Raw genomic sequence first — 19951 nt, 5'->3', positions numbered from 1 at the left:
CAGTCCAGAGCTCATGAACCTTGCCATCTTGCAAAGCTGACTGACCCCAGCCTTTCATTTTGCTTATCTATAAGTGAGACTCCATTCTCTGTAATACCTTCTTCCCTGGCTCCTGTATGCCTGGGATGAGATCATGGATGTGTAAGGTTCTTTATACATTGAAAAATTATTTGTACAAAGAAAAGTTGAAAGAGTGCTGATGATTTCTTTAAAAATCACTATTTTTCTTTTTTTTTTTGTTTGGGCAAAAATGTGGAGATAGTACAGTATACTTTAAAGACAAAAACTCTCCAAAAGTCTCTAAGTCCCCAGAGATAATCATGGTTAACATTTTGATGTATGATTTCACATTCTTTCATAAATTGACATTAATTTGTCATGTATGAGATACCACTCTATCTACATTTTTAAACCTATCAATTTTCTATCAGTTTAACAACTCAGAGGATGCACATGGACAGTTTCTCTATTTGAGTTAAGAGCAAAATCAGCTCTAGATATAGTCCTGAGATTTTTGCCCACTAGCATTTCCTAACCTAATCTTTATTGGACTTATAGAAAAAATCAAGACATCTCTCTAGAGTCATGTATATATAAGCTCAGAAAATAACAATTTTCCCCTTACTGTTTTTTAAGTTTTTAACCTACACATATGTGCTCACACTTTCAAATTGTATCCTTTACTAGGGATTGAGTAACTCAAATAAGATATTCAAATGAGAAGATCCTAAGTGAAATGTTAATATATGCAGGTTCTAAAAACCATGGCTGATTTTCAATACCATTGCCCCCTATTAACTGGTTGATTTGCTCATGATAGGGTGTAAGTAAAACTTTAAATACATAGAGTTCTCAAATATCCAGGCAGTATAAAGTTGTAGAAAAAAAGGATTATCTGGAAATTTAACTCTTTTGCAAATTGAGACCCCCCACGCCTAGTTTTGTGTGTGTTTGTGTGTGTATGAATGGTTTTCTTAATTTAAGGCACAATGGGAGTTTCAAATGCTATATGCTTAAAAAAACCTTTAATTTCCCATGGATATTGGTAAACACATACGGCCTCCTCTGGTCCATTAACGTGTACTGTTTGCTTCATCTTGCTTAGTCACACCAGTATGCTTAAGATTATATAAATTGTCTTAGGTGACATGATACTTTCTTAATCATGATTAAATGTAAAATGGCAAAAACATTTCTTTTGGGCAAATCACTTTTCTCTTTTCAAGCCAGTTCGGTCTTGGAATAAAACAAATGGAACAAGAGGCTATATTGATTAAAGTATGACAAGGTTTTATCTTATCACTCCTTCATGGTTTGTGTCCCTTTCTCCTTGTCCTGCCCTCCCTTCCTCCACTCCCTACTCCTGTTTCTATGTATGACGGGTTTTAAATAAGGGGGAAAAAACCTCACAGGGATATTTAGAGGGTGAGAAAATGTTAAGATGGATCTGAATCTCTTTGCTCTATTAATGGTATGTTGCATAACAAATGCTATGGAGTTGGTAGGTTTTACTGCATCTGTTAAATATTAACAGTACTTACACCTTCAGAGGCATTGTTGAAGCACCTCTATGCCTCTCAGCCAATCACAAAGAAACTGGTTTCCATGGAAGCAATATCAGGAATTCACTTCATTCACAATGAAATTCACACAGCAAGACAGATCTGTAAGAAAAAAAAAAAGCAACATGCAAAATCAAAGCAAAAATATTTCTGGGTGTTTGTTCTATGCCTTTTGGTGTGTGTCTGTTTTCCATTTTGAAAAAAAAAAAATCTATCTGGGCATTCAAGAGAGCTTCCAAAAAAGCTGGAGTTCTTACCCTTGCCGCACTGTTTGCTGCTGGATTTTTTTGTGTGCATACCTGTATGTTTAGTGTTTAACCCTCTGTCTTGTTTACTTCTTGAACACAACATTTTAGACCTCATTTTAAAATGGAAAACAGAATATTCTGAAGTCTGATGAGCATAGATTTACGTCAAAGGACATTGTCATAGCAATAATAAGTAAAGAGATAAAAATGATTAATAATTTTTAAGAGTTTTTAATTCTCCTCTTTGATGGGCTATAATAATTTTCAGAACTGGGAACTACTATTACCTTTATTTTACAGATGAAAACCAAAGCTCAGAGAGGTAAGAAACCTTTCAAGATTGCATAGCTAATAAGGGGCAGAATCTGATTCCCAGTTGAGACTTGCCTAAATTGTATATGTTATAATCCTTAATTACCATGCTCTGCTTTTATTTCTTGAAGGAGTGGGTCAATATTACTTCTCACTGACCCTAAATATAACTCTGGTTCTACCTGTGGATCAATCTGTCTCCACACATACATATCTATATGCACATGCATACAGAAGCACACTAAAACAAGTTCAATTCTTTCCTCATTGCTCTTAGAACAAGTATTGTGTTTCTAATATGGTGACTATTTTATTGTGGTGACTGTTTATCTCTTTCCTCATACCTAGATTCTGGGTCCAGGTGATTATAGATAGATTTGAGTTGATCTGGGTATTTATTGAGGCTAGAACTGTCTGGCACAATTGCTATTTTATATAAACATAGTTGATCTAGAATATACAAGAATTTGAGTGACAAGCAAGGGAGTTTTACACAGACCATTAGCAAAAACAAAACTGTACTGTGGCTGGGGGTGTTGTTTGAATAGACCAGAATGGAGAAGTGTACCTGTCATACTTACATAAATGATTGGAAAACATCTGGAAGCTTTTCAGAAGTATTATTTTTCATCTTTAATATTTGAATTTGATAACTTGCTTATCTAATGGTCATTTATTAAAACACGTGCTCTAAAATTAAAAATAATAAGTAGTTGAAAGTTACAAAGTTGGATTAAAAATTAATAAAATATCCTTTTGTCAGCTTCTTCCTCTATTATTCTCAGTTCTTGAACTTGGTGGGTTAACATTGAGTAATCAAGTACTTTCAATGTCTAGATTTTTTGGATACATTTTAAATGGGTTTCATCATGACTTAATGTCTAGATTTTTAAAGGTACATTCTATACATCAAAGCTTGTCTGAAAATCATTATAAATGGGCAATTATCAAGGGTGCATTACTCATCTCTCTGTCTTAATAAACAGTCTATCAGATGTGACCTAACCTTTTCCTTATGACTCAGCACCATCAGTCTGACTATTATTTGTAAACTGTGGGTCACAGAGTAATAGCTTCAGGTATCAGAGCTCATAAGGGATTGTGCTTTTCTGCTGGGTTTTTCTTCTAATTTCCCCTCTGCCTTCTCCTATTACTTGAGTGGTTTCCATGGATTTACTTCATAAATATAGGTCATTGTATGTTGAATTTCATGTCCTCTGTTGGCTAAATTTGTTCTATTGGTTCTTGTGAGGTACTAGATAAGTAAATAGGTTCCATTACCTTCCTTTAGGTGAACCTCTCAATATGTCGATTTTCTCTGGTTTGTAGGTTCCAGGATGACCTCATTTATCTTCCTCTATAAAGTATGTGAACTTGGTTTTAAGTCCATTCCTCAACAGTGCTAAAGTCTTTTTTGTTTGTGATTGTTGCTATTCAGTTCAAGAAGGAAAATGTGTTTGGTCGAGTTTCTAGAGAATTGCTAAATAAGCAAGTCTATTTTAATTTGCAACAGACTATAACCTATTCTGTTATTCTAAAGGAATAACTTCCCTTTGAGAATATTTCTAGGAAAAGTGACTTTACATATTTATAAATGTATGTTTATAGGTATATGTATATATGTATTTATGTATAAATATATAACTGTATGAATTCACTTATACCCTATATTATTTCTGGAAAGATTTAAAGTGGCAATAGTGATAATAGTAAAGGAAAATTGGTGAAATTCATGGGCTTGCATAGACTTACCTTGCATTGACACTTACCTTGTATTGTTACCAACACTTACCTTGTATTGACTTAGCAGCCTGAAATTTTGTATAGCATTTTGGAAACACCTTGAAACTGATCATGGGATTGTGGCAGTTTGGCCCTCCTTTCACCCCAAGTGGTGGGCAGGGCTGGTGTGCTTTGATCACAGTTACTATCTTGGGGGAAAAAACAGTTCAATTTTTTTCTTAATTGTTTAGGAGAGTTTTTTCAAGGAAGTATGTTAGAGACACCAAAGACCACTGTTGCATGTTTCAGTTATGATTTATGAGAAGAATTCTGAGATAACCAGTAAGAAAGGAATCAGAGTGGTCTAACGGGAAATGACTCAGGCGTCCTTCTGAAAAGATCTCAATTAAGAAAATTATTATGTTGCTGATTGGTACAGGGCTGAAGTTTTTGTCAAGAGAGGCCCTTCAGTGTTAATTTTACCAGGAGAGTTGCTGTCTTAAAAGGGTTTGTTAACCAGGTGGCTGAATCTGACAGAGTGTAACTTAAAGGGCAGTGAAAGTTCAGCCTACCCTGATCTCCTCCCCAGAGGCCTGACTTCACTTGGAAATTTTCGTGATTAGAGATACTCTACTGGGTAAAGGCCCTATCTCCAGAAGGCCCCAATAAACAAGTCTATATTTTACCTGAATGTCCTCTCTGAACATATGAACAGACAAGTGAGTGCAGTAGCTCTAGCCAGTCAGAGCAGAGCTTCAGAACTGAGATGCAGGATGGGATCATTTTGGATGATAAAGCCAAGAGGCTTTGTCCTAGGAAGACATGGACAGCATGGGGGTTGTGGGTACAATATAAAGCCACTGGACACATGGAGGTGCATTTGCTGACCACAGGGGAAGGACAGAAGGGGTGCTTATTCCACAGTTTTGTTCAAAGCTGGTTCCACTTTTCGGAGTAACATAGATAATAAGCTTATGAAGAAAGAAACCAGATATTTTACTACAATTCATTTTTTCCAATTTGTGCAGAAATTTATAAATAATAACTTCCTTGGTTTCCTGACTCAACATTCCACAGAAATAGCTAAATCCTTTTGACACTAACTTGATGTGAGACTCTTTGTGCCTGACTCTAAAATCAAATTGGTTTCTAACTAAAAGCCCTTATAGAAACTCAGCATCTAGGGTGCCTTATCTTGCTCCAATCTTGTGCTGCAGTTCTAGATTGTTCTTGTTATTTATTGTTGAGAGAAAATACTCACTTTATATCCAAGATGTAACAACAAAATCCCAGCTCCATTTATTTATTCTTTCTCCAAACATTATTGAATGCTGGCTGGGTGTCAGGTACTGTGCTGCGTTCTGTCAACACAATGATGAATTGAATCTGGTCCCTAACTTTCAGGAGTTCTTTCAGTGCCAGAGAACTTGCCTGGTAGGCACTTCTGGGTCTTCCACAACTGGAATTTGTCCTGGCTCCCCCTACTTTCCTCCCCTTCCTTGAGCACCAGAGTCTGTTCCAGAACTGCACTTCATGACTAGAACTCGACTTTCAGGCCATGGGGGTTTGAACTAAGAATGTTTTCAGGAGAAACAAAAATTCATTTAAAAACATTGGAAGCTCTCCAGAGAGGCTTTGAAAGGTTTCTATTTGTGCCAAGGGTGGTACATTTTCTCTCTTCCTTACAGAAGTTGTGTATGTGGTGTTCAACTCAGTAGAAGAAACAGCCATTTTATGCATCCTTGGAATTCCTGCCTCTAAGGAAAGTCCTTTCGCAGATGGCTCTGTGTTTTTATGTGGTAACTGCTTCCTGTGGAGAGAAATTGGACCAGGAAAGCTGCTAGTGACAGGAGCTTTGACTTATGCTGTTTAGATCTCAAGGTTAATAATTTGGGAGAATTAAAAAAATATATATGTTAGAGGTATTGCCATTTCACTAATGCAGTCAGTGCAGTAAGTTCCTCTACATTTTTATATTTGTGATCTGTGGTATTTTCCAGTGGACTTTACATAATTAAGAAAATGAAAACAAAATGCAAAATTCATGCTTTTGAAGCAATCTTCCCCATTTCTAATTCACAGTGAATTTTCTCTGACTTCCTCCCTCCCTTTTCCCTTTCCTTCCTTCCTTCTTCCCTCCATTCCTTCCTCTTTCTCTTTCTTTTTTTCTTTCTTAATATTAATTGTGCAAAGTAATGGGCTTCATTGTGACATTTTCATACATGCATATAAAATACTATGATCATTTTCATGTCCTCCATTACCCTCTCTTATCTCCAACCCCTCCTTTTTATCCCCTCCCATATCCCTTACAGTCTTCCTTTTGTTTTCATGTCCTTTCTCCCCCTTAAATTCTGCATATGAGCAAAAACATGACAATTCTCTTTCTGATCATGATGATCTTCAGAACCATCCATTTTCCTACAAATGACACAATTTCTTTCTTCTTTATGGTTGAATAAAATTCAGTTGCATATATATATCAGATTTTCTTTCTCCATTCATCCATTGATAGACCCTAGGGTAATTTCATAGCTTAGCAATATTTTGTGAATAGTGCAATAAACATGGGTGTACAGGTGTCTGTCTCCATTGTATGCTGACTTAGATTCCTCTGGGTATATACCAGTAATGTAACTGGATCATACACCATACAGTAGGGCTATTTTGTAATTTTGAAGGACCTTCCTACTGATTCCATAATGGCTGCACTAATTTACATTTCCACCAACAGTGTATAAAACCCAGCCCCCAATCTCTGCCAGCATTTGTTGTTTTTCATTTTCTTGATGATTGCCATTCTGACTGAGGTGAGATAGAATTTTAATGTTATTTTGGTTTTTATGTCCCTGATGGCAAAAGATGTTGAACATTTTTTCATGTATTTATTGGCTGTTTTTACATCTTCATTTGAAAAGTGTTCAGTTCATTTGCTTGTTTGTTGATTGGATTTTTGTTATTTTGCTGTTCCATTTTATTGAGTTCTTTTTTTTTTTTGTGTTCTTTATATATTCTGGATATTAATCCCCTGTCAGATGAATAGCTGGCAAAGATTGTTTTCCATTTTGTAGTCTGCCTCTTCACTCTGGCAATTGTTTCCTTTGCTGCATAGAAGCTTTCGAGTTTAATGAAATCCTGTTTGTCAATTCTTGCTATTTTTTCCAGAGTTATTGGGGTCCTATTCATAAAGTTGTTCCCAATCCCTGTATCTTTCAGTATTTTCTCTATGTTTTCCTGTAGTGGTTTTATTAAGATTCCTGAATCACTTTAAATTGATTTAAAGGGATCTAGTTTCAGCCTTCTACATGTGAATATCCTGTGTTCCCAGTACCACTTGTGAAGAGGCTTTTTTTCCAATGTATGTTTTTGGCTCCTTTGTTGAAAATCAGATGTCTATACCTTGGAGAGCTTATTTCTGGATCCTCTATTCTATTCCATTAGTCTGTTTCTGTTTTTATGCCAGTACCATGCTGTTTTTGTTACTATGGTCCTGTAGTATGACTTGAAGTCAGGTACTGTGATAACTCAGTGTTGATCTTTTTGCTCAAGATTGCTTTGGCTATTTGGAGTCTTTCACCTTTCCATATGAATTTTAGGATTGTTTTTTCTATTTCTGTGAAGGATATCATTAGAATTTTGAGGGGATTGAATCTGTAGATTGCTTTTGGTCATATGGTCATTTTCATAGTAATAATTCTGGTGATCATGAAGATGAGAGGTCTTTCCATCTTCTAGTGTCTTCCTCAATTTCTTTCTTTCAGAGTTTTCATTGGAGAGCTCTTCTCCTCTTTCTTTAGGTTTATCTCTAATATTTTATTTTTTGAGGCTGTTGTGAATGGAATTATATTCCTGATTTCTTTTCCAGCAAGTTTATTATTTGTACAAAGAAAAGCTACTGATTTTTGTGTGTTGATTTTCTGTTCTGCTACTTGGCTGAAAGTGTTTACCAGATCTAAGAGTCTTTTGGTGGTGTCTTTAGGGTATTTTAAGTTTAGGATCTTATCATATGTTAGTAGGGGTAATTTGACTTACCTTTTGTATCCCTTTTGTTTCTTTCTCTTGCATTATTGTTCCTGGTAGTATTTCAAGAACTAAGTTTAATAAGAATGGACAGAGTGGAAATCCTTGTCTCATTCCTGATTTTAGAGGAAATGCTTTCAATTTTTCCCCATTCAGTATAATGTTGGCTACTGGTTTGTTGCTTATAGTCTTTATTATTGTTAAGATATGATCCTTCTATTCCTTGTTTCTTCAGTGCTTTTATGATGAAGAGATGTTGAATTTTGTCAAAGGTTTCTGTTGAGATAATCATGTGGTATTTGTCCTTTATTCTACTTAGGTGCTGTGTTATGTTTGTTGATTTGCAAAGGTTGGACTACAATGCATTCCTGGAATAAATCCAACTTGATCATGGTGTATGATCTTTTCAGTGTGTTGTTGAATTCAGATTGAAAGTATCTTATTAAGGATTTTTGCATTTAAGTTCATCAAGGAACTTGAGCTATAGTTTTCTTTTATTTTTGGTTGTGTCCTTTATCTGGTTTCAGTGTCAGGGTGATACTGGCTTTGTAGAGTAAGTTCAGAAGTGTTCCTTCCCTTTCTATTTTATAAAATAGTTTGAGAAGCATTGGCATTAGGTCTTTTTCCATGGTCTGGTAAAATTTAGCAGTGAATCTGTCCAGCTCTGGACTTTTCTTGGTTGGGAGTTTTGATTACTACTTCAATTCCATTGCCTATTATAGATCTGTCTAGGATTTTTGTATCTTTTTGATTCAATTTTTGTAGGTCATATGTATCTAGAAATTTATCCATCTTTTCTAGATTTTTACAGGTTATTGGAATGTAAGTTTTCAAAATATTTTCTAGTGATCTGGATTTCAGTGGTATTAAAACCTTGAGCTGCTTAAAAAAATAACCTTTAGGTTATTTTTTTAAGATCTCTGATTTCTTAAACGTAGGTACTCATAATCATAAACTTCCCTCTTAATACTGCCTTGGCTGTATCCCTAAGGTTCTGGTGAATTGTGTTTTCATTTTCATTTGGCTCTAGGAATGTTTTAATTTCCTCCTGATTTCTTCACTGATTCACTGATCATTCAAAACCGTATTGTTCAATCTCCAGTTTGCAAATTTTATGTAGTGTCTCTTGATGTTGATTTCTAGTTTTATTCCATTATGATCTGTTAATATAGGGTTTCCATCTCTTCTTTCCTCTCCTCCCCTCTTCTCTTCCTCTCCCTCTCTTTCTTGTGTTCTCCTCCCTCCCTTCCTCCCTCCCTCTCTCCCTTCCTTCCTTCCTTCCTTCCTTCCTTCTAATAAGGTAATTTAAACCAACATTACTTATGTCTGTGGAAGAGATGGCTAATTTTTTAAAAATGAAGGACGACTTTCCTTCTATAGAGTAGAACTGTTGCTAGGACCTGGCTGTCTGCCTGGGGATGACATTCCCAGCCTTCTATCTATGTGGCTGCTTCTTACCCATGCAGTGAGAGCACAGACATGTGTAATTTCTGGGCCCAGGTGGTTAAGATTTTGGAGACCTCTTCCTGTTCTCTGCTCCTACCTGTGGAGGATGAAGCACATGGAAGATGGAGCTGCAGGAGCCTGGCTCACCAAAATACCACTTAGATGATATCACCTCTTCTTTTATATCTATGTGGATGACAAGTAAACTTGTAAGGTGTTAAGAAGCTAAGGTTGGGAGTTTATCTGATCTGATATCTAGGATTACCTACCTTTACTGTCTGGTTAGCACAAATCACAGACTTAACCTCTTTATGTGATAAAAAGATAAAAATGAAGCTTAGTTTTTGCTCTACAACCTAGAAGTGGGAGAGAAGGGAGGCATATAATTACAAGCCAGATTTTAATCACTTTCAAGCCTTAATAAGGCTCTGAGCTGCAAGTGACAGGCATCCCAATTTGGAATAGCTTTATCAAAGGGAAAGTTTATTGGCCAGATGCTCATAATATTAATAAAGAGATTAAAAAACCAAGCCAAGAGTTATGCAAGGCTGTAGTTGGTTTGGGGAAGAAACTGGGACCAGGGGACTTCTATGCTGCTAAGACTTGCTCCTTCCTAGCTAGTTGTGGCCAGGAGAAGAGAGCTACCAAAGAAAGGGTAGCTCCAGTGTAAACCACAGGACTCCATGGGGCTGGGAGGAAAAGCACTCAAGGAAAGGAAGTCTCTTTTATTCTTAGAAGAAAGGAAAGCAGATTTAGCAGGAGAAATAACTGATTTCCTCTACAGATGGCGTAATTAATTTGCCAACTCACCTTTCCTTTTTCTTTTTCTTTTTTGGTTTGTTTAGTGTATTTGGTATTGTTAACATTTCCTGTTTTGAAACTAGCTCTTAATCTCAAATTAGATCTTTCCTTTTTGTTTCTTTGCCTTCCCTCACCCCTAACAGTGCCTTTCATATAATAGGGGCTTTACAAATATTTTTTGTTGGTTGAGAGAATGTCATTAGGGTGATATGGTAGACTGGGATCTTTTGCAGTTATCTGAAAGCTGGACACTTCCTCATCATCACCATGTCCTGCTCTTCTACATGAAACTTAACTCCACTCAGCCCTTACTTCTGAAAAAGATTTTTGCAAGTAGCCAGCTCTCATATTTTCCTAGTGTACTACTCTTTCCTCTCTTGGGAGCCTGGCTTCTCCCTTCCATTAGTCCAAAGTCTATCATCCATGCCTGGCTAAGTCCAAGGTAGGTTCCATTTCTGTTGGAAAGTCTTCCCATGCTACCACATTGCACACTGGCTTTGCATCTAAATTGTTATTACCCGTACCACCATTGGCAAGTAAGCATGTTTTGTTATATTGTTCCATTTGTTACACTGTTACATTAGTAACAATTTAAAAAATAATTTCAATTTTAATTTTCTTCTCCAACTAGATTATAAATTTCCAAGAATAGGAATAATGTATTGTAGCTTTCATGGGAAACTATGAGAAAAAATGGCTTGAATGTAGACTCCTAATAAGTCTTTGTTGAGAGATTGAATTCATTCTTGCTTTCTGTTTCAAGACAATTATCCCACTGCTTTTTCAGAATAGTTAAAAAATTGCCAAGCATTTACAATAATATAGTGGTTTCTTAAGTGGAATATACTGGACTTTTTCATTGTATGTTTTTTGAAGGTACAGTCTTACAGATACTGAAACATAGTGCACAGAGAGAAACCAGCGTCAGGCTGTTTATTGGCTGTGCAGAGAAGCAGTTTCTCTAGAATTGAAAATGGAAATCATTTATTAGACTGCTTCCCTACACAGCCTTGTGTAGTGTTGGATAGTGTCCCTGGTAATCGGAAAGTGGTAAGTATGAAGCACAGGATGCGTGAGAGGCTGTAAGAAAAAGCCAGGCTGGGGAAGATGGCGAGCTACTAGTTTGTGACAGGCTGCAAAATGTGAAGACCAGAAAACAACTTAGCTTGAAACAAGGAGGTATTAAATATTTGCAAATAAATTATTCTGTTTCCTCATCCTAGACTGTACCACATACATCTGCATCTAGGATTCTGCTCCATATCTTGTGTCTTCGAGAATCTTCCTGATACCCTCAGTGGGTTCTTTTTAATCATGACTATCTACTACTTCAAAATGATAAAGAGCATTGAGACATTATTTTATGGCTCACAAAATTATGAAAGGGCTCTGCCAGCAGTTCAGATAGCACTTTATACTGGAAATATATTTTTCTTCAAACCTGTTTTCATTAACTGTAAAAATGTAACATGGGTTTATTATTATTATTATTATTGTTGTGCTGGGGGCACATTGTGACAGTTACAAAAATATATCAAATATATCATAGTTCAATTCATCCCCTCCATCATTCTCCCTTATCCTCCCTCCCCTCATTCCTGAAATAGTTTCAACTGGTCTCATTTTTCCATTTACACACAGGTGTACACAGTACTTTCACCATATTCACCCTCCTACACCCCTTTCTCACATTCTCCCCACTCCCACTGGCATCAACCCATCCCAACAGGACCTGTTCTACCTCCTATTCTCCAATTTAAAAAAAAAAAAGACATTTTTGTTTGTTCCAAATAGCTATACAGGGAGTTTCCTTGTGACACTTCCATAATATGGGTTTTGAGATTTGAAATTTTTACAGGATAATAAAAGGTTAAAAAAATAGCTCCAGAATGCATCTTGTTTAGGCCTCCTACTTCATAAATTGAAAAAACAAAAACTAAGGCTCACAGAGCAAAAGAGCAAAAATAACCAGAAAGCATACAAATTAATGTCCACAATTTTACAAGTAAAGAGTATATCTTCAGTTTTGAAATTCAACTTAAAATATTTCAATTTGTTTTGCAAATCCAACAGAAAAATCATCACCCAGATACACAGGTTGTTTGAGCCTCTGCAGTAGTTTACTTAGCTTATTTGTACAAAAACAGCTATTACAACCTCCACAGTCTTTGGTGTTACCATTTCAATAGATGGCAAGTGGCATGTGGCTGCTGTTGGCTTTGAATGAAACAGCAGGTCCAGACCAAGGAGGTGTGGGGTAGGGAGACAATGCCCAAACCATTTCCACTCTGAGCTTCTCTCATTGAAAATCAGTCATTAATTTCTTTTTAAAAATTATATATGTGTATTTTCTACTCTGGTATATTAAAGTGAGTTAACGTTGGGAAAGATGCTTTATATTTTCTATTTTTCTCAGTCCCTAGGAGATGGGGAGAAGACTATTAATTGCTTATAAATTAAATCTTATAGTTTAATGCTGCTTCTAGTGACAACAGAATTCATCAAACTCTTTTCGTGAACCAAGTTCTTTGCTCATGTCACTACAGTTATTTCAGTGAATCGGATGCGGGTTACCATTTCCGTTTTCCCAATGCTAAAGCTCAGGTCTAGAGAGGTTACTCAGTCAGGCAACCAAGATCTAAATCCAGGCAAGGGGTGTGGAGACCACCCACTGTGATGTAAGACTGGTTCCACGGGAAGCTCTGATGGGCCCACTCTTTCAGCTCTGGTTTCATAGTCCAGAACACAAGGAACAGCTCAGAAGTGCTCAAGAGGAAGGATACCTTCCTTCTGGATAACCCGGAGGAAAGGAGAGTGTGGTCTGGTACACAAAGATTGTCTACTTTGAGGGACAGGATTGTGGCGTTCTTTGGCAATTCTACCCATGAGCACCAATGCTCTGGTAATGCCCACAGAGACTTAAAACATAGTTGTAGCTTCTCTTCCTATTCAGATGGACATAAGAACAAGAGGGTAATCCTTATAAATGCTAAGTGTAGTGTTCCTTTAAAAAACAGTTCCTTATCTCCTGCCTTTTAATTTCACAAGTGAATGTATATGGAGAGAACCTGAATTTTTCAAATTAGTAAACTATTCTGGCCTTTCATAGTTTCTTTCTTTCACAGTTTCTAAAACCCAATATTTTGGCATGCAAACGTCTTTTAAAAATGGTCTCAGGACCATCCCAAAAGCCATCTGAAAATCCTCAGTGATGTACTTAGGTTTGATTTTGGTTTGGAAAATATATGCTTTGATTAGACACAGCTTTCACATGGCATCTCTAGATAGAAAACTCCAGTCTCTCTGAAAGAACACACATTTCATCACAGCTTCCCATCTAGAAGCCTCTGGCTGCTCAGTCCCCTGCAAGGATAGTGAGTGGCAAGCAGGTTGTGGATAATCGCAAGGAGCAGGTGCTTTTTGGACAGGCAATAATGAACTCTGAAAGTGAAGAAGAAAGTCTCGGTGGCTCTATTTTCTTCCTCATGTGGTTAATAATAAATAAGGAGGCCGCTGGGGCTCAGATTCACAAAGTGCTTCAGGAGCCTCAATACTTGGACTCAGGAAGTAGACTGGGTTCTCCTTTAGACCCAGGGCCACCATTATACTTTCTTCATTAGGTTATTTCAGGGCAATGAGGATGTCTACTTTACTGCTTTCACTGGCCCAACAGACATAGGTAATTGGGTGGGTGTTGAAGGAGTGTAAGCCCTACTAGCTTAGGGACAGCTTGGGTCCAAGGCAGGGAGCATAGGTACAGTAGACTGGGTTCCCTTTGTCCTTCCTTTTAAAGTCTGAGTGGAGGCTTATGGGAAATCAGATGGTATCTGTGCTAATAATCATACTTAACACTTACACAGTATTACCTGTGTTCCAGGTACTTCTTCCTTAGCCCTTTGAAAATCTGCCTCATTTAATCCTCATAATTACCTTATAAAGTAGATACTGTTACTCTTAACTATAGGCAAAGAAATTGAAGCAGAGAGTTCAGTGACTTGCTGTAGGGCGCAGAGCTGAGAATGGCAGGACTGAGATTTGAACTTAGTTGCTCAAAGAGAGAGATGACATAGATACCCTCCTTTGCTCTGTGTCCTTGGAAACTATGCTGTGCCCTACCCACTTAACTGTGCTCCCTTGCCATGTCATTTCATAGGGCAGAATGATCTACACCAGGAGCACCCCCAGGGGTGCCCCCTTTCCATCAATTTGTGGAATGGTTTCTAGTGGGACTCTTTCATCCCAAACACTTCCACAGTGCACAGTTACCTTCCTCTTGGTTGCTCCAGCCAGGCCACAGCTCAGGCTGGAAACAGGCTGTCTCTCAGAACAGAAGATGTAGGCAGAGAGAATCTGGCTCCCTCCTGTGCCAAGCAGGCACAGTGCCAGTCCCTCCTGGAAGAACTCTGTCCATTTTCCTTTCTCTTTGACCTGGGTGGGGGGGGGGGAGGTTTATTTAGGCAAATCTCCCTTGCCTTTGAACATTGGATCCTATTCTAGAAAGATGAGAGTATGAGCATTTGTTCTGGGATATGTTTCTAATGAACTCTGAAAGGTCAGCTTGCCCTTCTTAGAATAAAAGGCTTGCTTTTTACCATATGTGCATGGACAGGCTGTGTGTGTGTGTGTGTGTGTGTGTGTGTGTGTGTGTGTGTGCAGAATGGGAATAAGAAAGAACTACGTTGGCAACAGCAGGCTCTCATTGAGAATATTTTCATGGTACTTGAAATTGGGTCTGTCTGTTGCCCAGGTAAATAGAATACTTGGTATGGAATGTTCAAAAGCAGAGTGACTGTCTTGCTCTGAATTTGAGGATTTAAGGTCATCCTTTCTTTGTCAGAGGCCTCTGAAGAAAGCACAGCATGTAAGTTTCTCCAAGAGCATTGTGAGGTCATAACCCTGTCTCTGGGTGGAGCCTCCCTTTTGCAACCACTACTCCCAAGGCCTCAGCATAAGCCATAGAGTTTCTGAAGCCCTAGTTGAATGATATAATTGCACAAAAGGTATATTTTCATGGGGAAAAGACAGCAACTTTGTTCCTTGAGCTCTGTAAAAGTCTAATGCTTTATGTAACCACCCTACTTCCCTACATTGGAGCAGAGCCAAATACGACCCTCAGGATACAGGCAAAACTGAAGCCAACCCTCTGCTTTGTTCAGAGTTGTTCCACCAAGGCAATTGTGACCCTGAGGTCCTGTTAACAAATGTATATTCATACTCTATTTGCATATAGAGATGTGGATGTATGCATACCCCTCCCCCACATATGTAATGGATACCTGTAAGGACTAGGCTCCATGTTTGTGCAAATAGTACCAAGATAGGTGACAGATATTTTCCTTTATAAATGGATTGTGGGAAGAAAAACTACTTAATGAAAATAGTGAAAGAACTGAATAATGTTTTCAATTTCCTGGGTGGAAAGTCATTCTCCAAGATTAAATTGTTTGTGTACTACCTTATTGGCTGGTCTCTCATAGGTTAAAATTCTTGTGCTCTTGAATTCATTTCTGTTTTTTGGAAGCTTTATTAATGTATATGGCTGATGCTTCATTTTATTGCTAGCATTTGGTAAACATTAACAGATTAACACCACCTTTCCTCTCTCTTTCCTCTCTGTGGACCTCTCCCTCATGACTCCTCTCTGTCCTCCCCACCTTGGCTCCAGAGACAAGAACACTTACTGCTCTGTTTTATGGCTGCCCTGAAAATAGATGTCAGCTTCTGCATAGTGTGGTATACAGAATTTTAATGAGCACAAAGCAAGCAGCTGTTTAGGCCTTCATTCTGATGTGAGAGGGGTGACGTCAGCCTGTCCAGGAAATACTGAATTGATTTTAAAATTGCTGTAAGGGTGAGTGAATTACCAGCCTTTGCATTAGATGAAGATTACCAACACCCATGCACACCTCCACCTGTCCTTCTGTTTGTCTCAATACCAGAATTACTAGGGGACACCTGGAGAGATGCCCTTCAAGATATAAGTCAAGGGATCAGGGATTGTTGATATTTTTAAAGACTAAAGTTTGTAATTTGCCATTACCATAGAGTTTAAGGTATCAAACATACTTAGCTTCAAATGGAATATTTTCTTTTTAATTTGAGGATTTGACAAATCTATTAAAACAATTATTTTGCATCACCTTTTCTGCTCCTGTCTATTCTCGTTTCTCCTTTACACATTTCTTGAAGCACGTTTTGGAGCTGCAACATGAAGGGTTCTACATAATGGTTCCCATCCTGCTATGTGAAATGAAAAACCCTAGCACCTACTGTGTAAAAAGCTGCCATTGTGAGCTGTTTGCAAAAAGAGGTGATATTCAATGAGACACTGTCTAATGTCCATGTCAGATAAACTTTCTTCATACCAAAAACAGAAGAACAACAACAAAGGAAAACAAAAAAATGCAAACTTCATGTCCAGTGTATAATCAAATGACACCCCTTTTTTCAACTCTTTAGAATATGATTACTATTATTATTATTTTCACTTTGCTACTATTACAGCTATTTGCTTTCCTTTTTGCAAACTTCTTCACAGCTTGCTGGTTTAGCTAGTGATTAATGAGTTAATTAATTAGCAAAGATTTTAAAAGCTCTTTGAAGAATAAATACACTATCTACTGCAAGGCTACATTATGTAATGTTGAGATTATTTAATTCTCAAAGCTTATTATTAAAAAAAACCACACTTCTTAAAATTCAACTGCAATGACTTTAAAAATTTGGTTAACCTTTTTAGTAACTAACCTAAGTAACTCAAGGGCATTTGTTTGTTTTGGTTTTGGGTTTTTGGTGTTTTGAGACAGGGTTTCACTATGGAGTCCAGGTTGGCTTTGGACTCTCAATCCTATTTTCTCAGTCTCTCAACTGCTGGAATTACAGATGTGTACCATTGTCCCTAGCTCAAGATTTTTATTTTTTGAGTGGATTCCATGGGCACTCTTTTGCTGGAGACATTTCTCAATATTCTCTAACAATGACCATTACCATAAACATTTCTGAGACCACTCTCTTCCCACTCAAGCAAGCCTAACCATTTAATAATATGTTAAACTCCATGATGTATACAAAGAAACATATGCCCTGCAGTTTTTCCTCAAAAAGCTTACAGCACCCATAAACCAATAATTTATAATACAAGGAAGAATCTTACATGTGTCAAATGAGTGTTACAGAATAGTGTTCTAGAAATTTAGAGAAACATCTCAATGTGGTTTATCTTGGATTCCAAAGAAGCCCAACAAAGGATGCTGACTTCAGCTTCTTCTTCAGAGGATTCATGACCTTTGTGGAAGTGAAGGTCATTCTAGGTTGAAGGAAAGCAGCCACACATGGAAGTAGATTTATATGCCAGCTACACGGGTCACAGATAGCGCCTAGACAGCCCAACATGAATGCTTGGTTTATTCAAGGTTAGGATAAATTTGGAAGGAACACCAGAGTAAAGAAGACCTCTGGAAGGAACACCAGAGTAAAGAAGACCTCAAAATACCAGGCTGAGGAAAATTGTGTTTTACTTAAAAATAAATAGAATGTTTAATAATACCTGAGTTTTTAAAACAATAAATCATTAGATCCTTTATTTCTGAAATGGTAGAAGGGTAATCTTGTTTGGTAAAATGATTAACCAATCTAGAGTTACAGGAATGATGCCACGACAGAACAAAAGGGCAGACGGGATTCAACTTGTGTCTGAGCAGTATGTGCTTGCCCCTTCCTCTTTCTAATAATTACTGGAGGGAAAAGAAAAACTCAAAGTCTGTGGGAATGCCTTCCACATAGCAGTGCTCGATATATTCTGGATGGATATATGAATAAATAACCATTTGGTTGATGAACCCAATAAAATGAACAAGAGCTATCATGTAAAGCCTAGAAGGAAATTGCCTTTATATAACTCACTTTCTGCTTCATTAAAGATTAACTCATTTTTATCTACATATGACATGAGGCTGGACAGGAAAATAGATTGTTTTTACTCCACATTTGAAAGACAAATGAAGAACATAGAGAGCAAAAAACTAAAACAAATGGAAAACAAAACAAAGAAGCAAAACAAAAGCCTGGCACATCCTACATGTTAACAAGCTAAAATAATGTATTGTTGATTGGTTGTCCCTTGGGGAAGAAGTAACTAAACAACCTCTTAAAAAAGGACATTTAAATGTTTTCCAGGTGGCTTTTACTCTGTCAGAACCCATTATGCTGAATGGAGATAGAAATTTACAGGCTGCTAATACCCAGCTGATAAGAAACCATACCTGAATTATTTCTAAGTGTTCTGGGAGCCCAGAGGTAGCTAAAAGCATCTCTGCTTAGATATCGCTCTCAATCAATTCCAGCTGTTACCTGAGTTGCCATTTACCCATAGTCAGAGAATAGGACTTGAACCTGAATCAAACTTCTATTTCCATAAACATAAAATTCAGCAAAATAGTGAAGAGTGAAATAAACTATAGTCAATATTAGCAATGTGATGGTTTGCTTTTGAAAGTCCAAGGTAATACAGTAGAAATAAATTTTGGATCAGTTACTCAAGAGGCAAAATTGATTTCTAATCTTGACTAATTCTCTTTTGGCTGTTTCTGCAAATGTGGGTATCCTTTCAATAAGGATTTCATTATTGGCATCATTGCTAAGATTCAAATTCATATGTTGTTGCCATTTGTAAGCTGTTTAGTAAACTCAAGGGACATGGTTTATTTTTCTATATTAACCATCACCATTTTTATTATGCAGGTTTCTTCTGAAGGATGGAACTCTTGGTTTGACATTAGGAACTGGATTCAGGTAAGTCATGTCACTTCTTTGATTTTCAGTTTTCCCATTTGTTCTATAAAATAAAAGGTCTAACTAACTCATCTCTAAGGCCTATTCTATTATTATTCCTATTATTATCTATGAGCCTGTAATTTTAATATGGCTTTCATCAAAACTGCAATGAGCCCTACAAGTTCAAACCTGAAGGATGGTAATAGGTCTGCTATGGTGCAAAGCCATAGAGCTGATCCGCTTTAACATGACAAAACCTGTTGCACTAATGTGACCCTTCCCTTTCTACCTATTTGTCTTATGTGATTAGATGAGTGGCTCCTGGACTAGCATCAGCAGCATCATTTGGGGACTTGTTAGAAATATAAATATAAGGACTGGTCCCAAACCCAGTAAGGCAGACATTCTGGGGGTGAGACCCAGACATTCTGGGGGTGAGACCCAGCTTTCTGAGTTTTAACAAGCCCTACAAGTCACGCTAGTTCACAGTAAAGTCTAAGAACACTGCTCGTTAATGGGGCATGGTGGCACAAAGCTGTAATCTCAGCACTCAGGAGACTGAGGCAGGAAGATCACAAGTATGAGGTCTGCCTGCCTGGGTGAGACCCTGTCTAAAATACACACACTCATACACACACACACACACACACACACACACACACACACACACAAAGACACACAGATACTCATACAAAACAAAACAACAACAATAATAAGAAAAACATTGCTCATGAGATTAAAGTTACAGGTTTAAACTCTGAAGTGGCCATTGGTTAATTCTAAGATGACTCTAATCTACCATATTGCAAATACCTTCCATTGTTCACGGAGGGATTAAGATATGCTGCTTGGCCAAATCAGCTCTTTTGCAAGTTGAAGATGAAGATCTTGAACTATTAGTTTGTATTTGAAGTGTTTTCAATAAGCATTCAGGACATCTATTGTTTTCATTCCCAGCTCCTTACCAGTATAGTATTTTCTTTTATGACTTGGCATACACCATATCTTTGGTTAGTTTTGTTTCTTTACTGCACAATTGCTTCTTCCTACCTCTGCACCTTGGCATAA

At 37.4% G+C, this 19951-nt stretch overlaps 1 long non-coding RNA gene across 1 annotated transcript in view; it reads left to right on the top strand.

The window, feature by feature from the left end:
* Nucleotides 1–19951, top strand: part of LOC141423085 (uncharacterized) — a 110979-nt gene that overhangs the window by 29879 nt on the left and 61149 nt on the right. Inside the window, exon 2 of the long non-coding RNA XR_012447740.1 lies at nt 18851–18901. This is a non-coding gene — a long non-coding RNA (uncharacterized lncRNA). The remainder of the gene's footprint in view (nt 1–18850; nt 18902–19951) is intronic.

This window comes from Castor canadensis, chromosome 5, assembly GCF_047511655.1.
Source record: "Castor canadensis chromosome 5, mCasCan1.hap1v2, whole genome shotgun sequence".
Taxonomy (NCBI): Eukaryota; Metazoa; Chordata; class Mammalia; order Rodentia; family Castoridae; genus Castor; species Castor canadensis.
This window is presented reverse-complemented; position numbering and strand designations above follow the sequence as displayed.